The 7,500-nt window shown below is 50.4% G+C and overlaps 1 protein-coding gene across 6 annotated transcripts in view; it reads right to left on the reverse strand.

Moving 5' to 3' along the window:
* Nucleotides 1-7,500, reverse strand: part of LOC126575226 (uncharacterized) — a 15,678-nt gene that overhangs the window by 7,932 nt on the left and 246 nt on the right. For 2 of the 6 annotated variants that reach the window (XR_007608258.1, XM_050235810.1), the window contains exon 1: nucleotides 7,076-7,500. This exon is cut by the window's right edge and continues 246 nt beyond it. The gene's annotated coding sequence lies outside the window, so the exon portion shown is untranslated. Of the gene's footprint in view, nucleotides 1-223; nucleotides 796-7,075 lie in introns of all 6 variants that reach the window. The other 4 variants (XM_050235811.1, XM_050235814.1, XM_050235813.1 and 1 more) reach the window with 4 other exon arrangements.

Genomic DNA, 7,500 nt, shown 5'->3' on the forward strand with positions numbered 1-7,500 from the left:
ACAACACAGATCACGCACACACAAGTGGATGGTCGCAGGTTGGCCACGATCAAGTGTAAATCTCAAGCTGCCTCCAAGCTGGCTGGAAGTACGTTGCCCCCGTACAACGCGCTCCATATGTGCTGGACAGCACATTTTGGCATCCCACCACACATGATGTAAGTTCTAAATCCATGCTTAAACCTCGGCTGACCATACATGGACCGCTGGTTGATCGGCTTACATTCTCTTCAATGCATCAACTTCAGGAATCTCCGTCGGATAACAGCTCGCTGATCGCTGTTCTGCGCTGGAGAAGGTCTCCGATGCTGCTGGCAACGTATGATGAACGCACTAGGTCAGTCAGTCAGGCAGCGGGTAGCGGCACTCCCCTTAAAGAGGCATACCACCAGCAACCGCCGGCTTCACCGGTAAAGGCACACCACCGACAAACGGAAAACACACGCGGGCGCGCGCGCGCACTCCACAGACAGTTACCAGGACGGCCACGAATCACGCGAGTTGCACATACAGCACACGTACAGCACTCGAAGAAGCAGAGAGGGGGGCCCGGCGCTAACGATGGTCGATCGACGACGGTGGTGACAACGGACCACCCTCCCTTATAAGGAGGAAACCGTTCCAAGTTTGGTGCAACGCGATCACGGGCACGACCGATCCCCGGTGGCGGCAAAAATGCAATTCTTGCAATTCACGCAACCACGAAAGTAAAGTGTCTGCACACTCATACATGAACCACACATACACTCATCCTGTGCACCGTGTAATGATAACCACACACTCTTCGAGAAGGATCTTCGTCAGGAAATGGACAACTTGCGATCAGATGACTGAATGGATGAGCGCTCCTTCGCTTCACTCCTGGTTGTTATGCACTTAAAGAGCGTTCTGTTATCTTCCGACGTACCGTACGGAGGGGTCCAAGCGAAACCGCACCCACTAGACACAGAACCGGACAAACGATATAGCTCCGCGCTCGCTCGCTGTTGATGCCAGACGGACGGACGGATGGATGATGCTTCGGATTCAACGTTCGCGAGTCAACTGGCGCGCACAGAGCGAGCGAGAGCGTGAATGTAGACGGGGGGTCGTCGTGGGCTCCAACATCGTGAGGTGGTATGGACCGCACACGACACGCACACGAGTCGCTCGCGTCAAGGAGTCGCGCAAGTCTCGTTCGTTCTGCGCGGCGTGAAGCAGGAGCCGGAAGGAGCGGATGGGGGCACCAGAAACTGGTTTAAGCCTTCCATTCAACCCAGCTGCTGCTGCTGCTCTCTGCTGCTTGATCAGTTCTCCGGTTTGGCTCTCTCTCACTCACTGCTTTCCGATATGCTTTCGCGGCTTTACGCTCTCTGCCGTACATAAAATGGTCAGTTTGGTCAGTCTGGTGTTCTCTCCACGCCTCAAGCACAACGCAATCATCACGAAACTCTTTAAAAGTAGATACAGGCCCCCCGCAATCCCGGGTCCAGCCCGTTGTGCTGCACGCACTCGTCCCCGATAACAGGGGAACCCGATTTCTATGCTGAGGAGTTGCTTACCGAACCGGACGCACACATACCAAGGAATCGCGACCGACCGAGAGAGCGAGTCATTCCGATGCGAGGTTGTGGTGGGTTAAAACCCCAATTCTACCCCCATCTCTTGACGTCTTTGTGTCTCGCCAGTCCGCGAAATTTGGCCACCGAACAAACACACCGAACGTGGTGGTGCTGTCGCAGGTCAAGAAACTTGCGGACCGCCCACTACCATCATCTCTCTGCGTTCAAGGTGACGAGACAGGGAGGTGAAATGCGGACCAATGACCGGATGCAACCGGTACCATCGGTAAAACTGTTGCATTTCCTTCTCCAGCGGGGCGCATGCTTTCCAGTGGCGCAGTTTTTTCGTGCTTTTCTTGGGCGCGAATGCAATGAACTCTCGTGACACACATTTGTCCCCCACTGCCAAGGACATTCGACTTGCGCAAAAGATGCGGTGCGGGCGTGACGAGACCGGAGCCGAGGTTCCGTTGTTTGCATTTGATTTTGCGGAACACATGGTGACATGATGGTGGAGACGAAGGCACGACATGGTTAGCATGTCTGGCGAGCAGCACGTTCCCGGTGGGTATTGGAGTACAACGCTGAACGTGAAAGATGCGGACGGAAGAGCACCCATGCACTTCTTCTGGTGATGTTGGATAAGTTGTTGCACTGGCAAGTTGTTCTGTACTCAGCTCAGTTCTGTACATATCCCAGAAGTTTCTATAGTTCTATACGTGAACTATTGGTTAGAACAACCATGTTTATTCCAGTACCGGAATGCGATAAATTTCTTCAAAACAAAATGATTTGTTCACATTCTTATCTGACTTGAAAACAATTCTTTTGTTTTTCTCGCGCATCTGAAAGTGACGTCATCATTGTGTCGCAGTAGACCGTAAAATCACTTTCCAATCAAACTCCACCGATTGTTTCCTGTTTTTCTCTGCTTTACCGTATACATTTGAAATTGAATGTCAATTTTTCCAACTAATCTGACATTGAAACTACGTGCTAGTATAAAGATACGCTTGAAAGAGGCACAAGACATAAGATAATTTGAATATCGTCTCGAGTTCACAAGAATCTACCAGAACTGATTGAGTTAAATGGAATACTCTGCCAACAAATCATGTCTGACGGAATGTTCCAACTGAGTCCGTAGTGCATGGCAGTTCAACGGCTCACTAATGAGTCTGAAACCTAACGACCGACAGCAGCCTGTTGTCCCAATGACGCGCAATCATTGTGCGGAGGTGTAGCACCACCAATCAATCTCGCATCAACTGGCCGTTGTTAAAACACAACAGACAACCACCATGGGACAATCGTCACACTTCTCTTCTCAGCTCAGATTACTCAGCGCCAATCACGCACCAGGGAGGTGTGAGCGAGGGAGCGACCGAGCGCGCGAAAGCGATAGGGAGACGGTTGCAGACAAAGAAATGTAGCAGCATACCTTCATCCTCTCGGTCCGGTCGGTCCGGTCGGTTCTACACCTGGGCTAGAAAGGGTGACACATGGCCAAGGAATGCCCACCAGCAGCCACCAGTCAGCGTAGCGTGCGTGGATACTACAAACGAGAGAAGCAACAAAAAAAAACCCAAACCACGAGGAAATCCCTCCTGCAGGTGGTGGTGGCTGGAAAATGCATTTTCCCCGAGTCACGCCAGCTAGTGCGCAAGCCAGGAAGCGGCACGAAGCACGCGGTCGCGTCACTGGGCCGGCCATTAACCCGGTTCGCGGGCGCGCGTCCCTTTTTGGGGCGGAAAAGCGGATGCTTTCTCCGAAATCCGTGTTCCACTCCCCCCTTCGCACCCCCTTGCAACACAATACCGGATGACCGGAGTAACAAGTGTTGCGCCAGGTCAGTTACACACATCGATCACCGTCACGCGGGCTTCTTTGTTTGTCCGGAACTTAATGTGACGTGGGGCTGCATTAAGCAACATTAACCCCTTGGCAGCTTGGAGCGAACGAGGAGAAGGATGAGCCAATGTGGTTGGATGTTTTGTGCGGAATTTTAAGCAGGGCAAGGGTGGTGGTGGCACCATTCTTCATTGTTATCCCTTCCCAAAAAGGTGGTTCGTGCGTCGCGATGACTCGTCGCGTCTGCAGAAAGATTCAGGCGTGAAGAACTGCATGCTTAAATGGAGGAAAGTTCCATCGGAAAACAACGAAAAAAAACCCACACCCGAGAGGTCACGCAACAAAGGCCAGTGCGTAGAGGTAGGTCAGTGTTTGGTGCGGGGGATTTTCATGCCGGTTTTTGGCCATTTTTGCTTTCGCTCCCCCCGGATTCGTTGTGGCGTCGACGTCACTCGCCGGATCCGTGAGCCACGGTGTCGCGGTGTCAATGAACGCAGCGCTGCTTCTGCTGCAGATGGAGCCCTCATTGCCCCACCGCGATGTAGTCGCGAATTGGATTCGCGATGTCTAGTCAGTCAGTCAGCGGGGGGGGTGAACGCAACAAATGTAAATAATGAAATGCAAACATCTATTGAGCAATGCACTGCCACTCGACGGAGACTCATGGCTGCAATTCGCGGTGGAGTTTGTTTGAACAGTGTCGCAGGGTGTTTACAAACGAGAAAAGTAAAAACGGAGGAGGTATCGATGCACGGTGCAAACGTGCTGTTGCTTTCGTTTGATAATACACAAGATGATTCACAAATCGCGGGTGTTTGGTGAGGCTGGTCAATGTTTCGATTCGATTATGTGTCATTTTTGAGAAAAAGCGACGACATTCCATCGCTAGTGGATTAATTGGTCGTAGCTTTCATTCATCAGATTAACGCAATCAAAGTAGGCTACCAACCCATGCAACCCAGATTAAAGTCTCAAATGCACCGTTGAAATGGAGAAGAAAAAATCGCTTATTTGATTATTTTGTAGTGAAAACTTTAAAATACATTGGGGTGGATACACTTTTTCATACATTACCCAGTTCATACATTACTTGATTGTTTGTTACATCACTTTTTTTAGTGGGTCCTTTGAAAAAAGTAGAAAGCAATCTTAAGTAGCATAAAAACTAAACTGAATGTGTTGTGATTCATATGCTCCACCTATTGTCTAGCACACTGTATGTGCAAAACATATAGCCAGATTATTAAAAAAAAAGTACATCTTCACCTCCAAGTCCCTTCTCTTCCTTCAAGTTCGTCCACATATTAGGTCCCACATCCTGGAGGCTAGTTGAATTCACTTGCTTTGTGTAAATGCTTGTGTCCTGTGTGGTTTATCCGGAAATGAAATGGCGCCATACTAATGCTCTTGTTAGACATTTAATACAGCAACGGCATGGTATGTCCAGCTTTCAGTTGCAGTTCATCAATCAAACACATCTGCCCGTTGCCATCGGCGAATGAGACTACAATGGGGCACATAATCCGTTAATGCCGCTTCCCTCAATTGCTTCCCTAAGTGTGCAGACCCATTACGCGTAACTGAATGCGTACTAAAAAGGCCAGACCAGCCAGCTCGTGCACGTGATGTCGGTTGTTTAATTATGAAATCGTAGCATCCAACCAACAAACTCGCCCCCCGGGTGTAGCAGCATGTGTGCGATTATCTTTTACAACCCCTAGCCAACCGATTTGCAAGGGCAGTAAAACTTCTATTGCCGACCCCATCGCTGCACTGCGCTTTGCGGGGCCATATTCCTCTAGCCAGCCGGCAAGGTTGTAACGCATTATTGGCATACCATTAATGGTACCCCCAACACCACACCAGCCCAGTGGTCTGCAAAACCTACACCACACCAGCGTTTAGTGGTGCTTCTGCAGTCTTTATAGCGGAAGACCTTCGAGAGCCGTGCCGATAAAGACTATCTCTATCGTTGGCCTCGAGCGAGGTCAAAAAAAGGTATGCTAGGTATGCGTGGCCGAAGCAACCGACCCGAAACCAGGACCTTCATTACAAAGGCAACTTCGGCACTGATATTGCCTCGGCATCGACACACTTGTCGAAGAGGGTATGCAAAAGGCAGGTAGAGTGAGTCAGATAACCTGTGCCTGTGTGAAGGACTGTCGAAGGAAGGTTCAAAGTTTTTGCCCGCATAAAAATACGAAGGTCCTTCTCTGCTGCCGCCGAGACTCCCGAGAGCAGCAGCAGCGTCGATTCTTTGTGTGTCGATCCTTCTTCCGGGGAGGGGTCAAGGAATGTCACACCCGTCTCGAGCATCGTAGGATTCATTGGTGAGAGTAAACTCCCGAATCACCGAAAAGGCGAGTCCTATCCAAAAAGGATATTCTCACCACTACCAAAACCACCATTCAGTCACGTACCAAAAGGGGGGGGGGGGTGGTAAAGGCGCGATATGGGCCAACGTACAGCGGTTGCACCGTCGTGGCCGCCGCCGTGCGCTCATCAACAAGTCAAGGTTAGGTGGTGGCAATAAGGGATGCATTTCCGTTCTCCACGAACTCCATGATGCCACCAACACCACTACACAAAAGGGGCACACATACTAAGGTGCGCGATTGCACGCACACCACCAGCGGAGCGTTCTGTTTTCCTTCTTTTTTTCTAATGTTTACAACTTTATCGTAGCGTCGTACGCGTTGTCAGGGGCAACAACAACCGCTTCGCCCACCAGTACTGCGCAGATGTACGAGAAAAGCGTTGGGGAGAAGGGGGGACGACTTCTGTCGTCGCTTCGCGTTATCTCCTTGCCATGGGCACCCCCGGACCCCGCGAGGGCGAGGCCTACGACGCCCGAAAACGACGCCAGCACACAATGGTGGGCAGCGTAATCGTAAATTGCCCGTTAAACGTGCAATAACAATTAGAAATATAGATTTCAATTCAATCAAACCACCGCGGGGGAGGTGCTGATAATGAGATAATGAATTCTGATGAGCCAACTTCGTGCGGCTCTAGGCCGCAGTAGGTCAAGTGGTAGCGCGCGCGCCCATATTTTCGGGGAAAATCCTTTCTTTCAATTGCTTTGCTCATGGAATACGCCTCGTTAGGAAACTTGGTTGTCAACACATCCACCATAAGTGGTAGACCGGGAGCATAAATTTAATATGTGTCGCAAGTACTTCAAGCGGTACGTGAATATGTTTGTGTCGCTTACCGCGGTCGCTACGAGAACGAGGTAGTCCCAAAAATAGAAGGATCATGTCAAAAGGGAACAGGCAAAGATGCTGTTGCTTCTTCGGCTACTGTTGGTGCGGTGATCGAGAGCAACATATGGTGTAGTGCGAGGGAAATCTCACGAATCATCTTAAGGCCTTTTCCACAGCCACAGCAGCAGCAGCAGCAGCAAGTAACCGCAACGGCTTGTCGCTGTTGCTTCTTTCTTTGTTCGCCTTAGCAACGGCAGCAGCAGCTGTGGTGTGGTTGTGGTGATGCTCGCTCGCACGATCTCTCCTGCGGCGCGTTCTATATCTTGACGAGCCCCTCCTTGTTCTCGGAGTCACGCGGTGAGCGAGGTTCACGGACACACCAGGGAGGTTCACGTGCATTTTCAGGGGTGGAATAGTGACAAAGTGTTTCAAAGTGAAGGTTCACGGTCTTGTCCAAACCGGATCGGCCCCACTTACCTTGAGCGGTGACAGATGCTACTGCGCTTATGCTCGTGCCATTACCGTCAAGATTTAGACTTTAAGGGACGTTGATTGTGCGATCTACGCTACACACTACGGGAACTGCACTAACTCGCTGGGAACTACTTCTGCTGCTATGATTACTAACGATCGCACCCTAACGCTGGCACGAGATAAGAACTAAAGCAGACGCACACAGGACACACTTGAAACACGTTTTATTTTGCTAATTACACACAGACAAATTGGAACTAAAACTTTGGAACTACGGAACATTTAAACTACCGACAGAGCACCACATCGACAAAGAGGGCTAGAGAGAGGGAGAGTTTGCAAACGAAACGGACACTTTAAACACACCGATAAGACAACGCGAACACCACATCGAACGGGCGTGAAGTGCATCGAAGCGGAACATGTAG

The sequence above is a fragment of the Anopheles aquasalis genome, chromosome 3 (genome assembly GCF_943734665.1).
Source record: "Anopheles aquasalis chromosome 3, idAnoAquaMG_Q_19, whole genome shotgun sequence".
Classification (NCBI taxonomy): Eukaryota; Metazoa; Arthropoda; class Insecta; order Diptera; family Culicidae; genus Anopheles; species Anopheles aquasalis.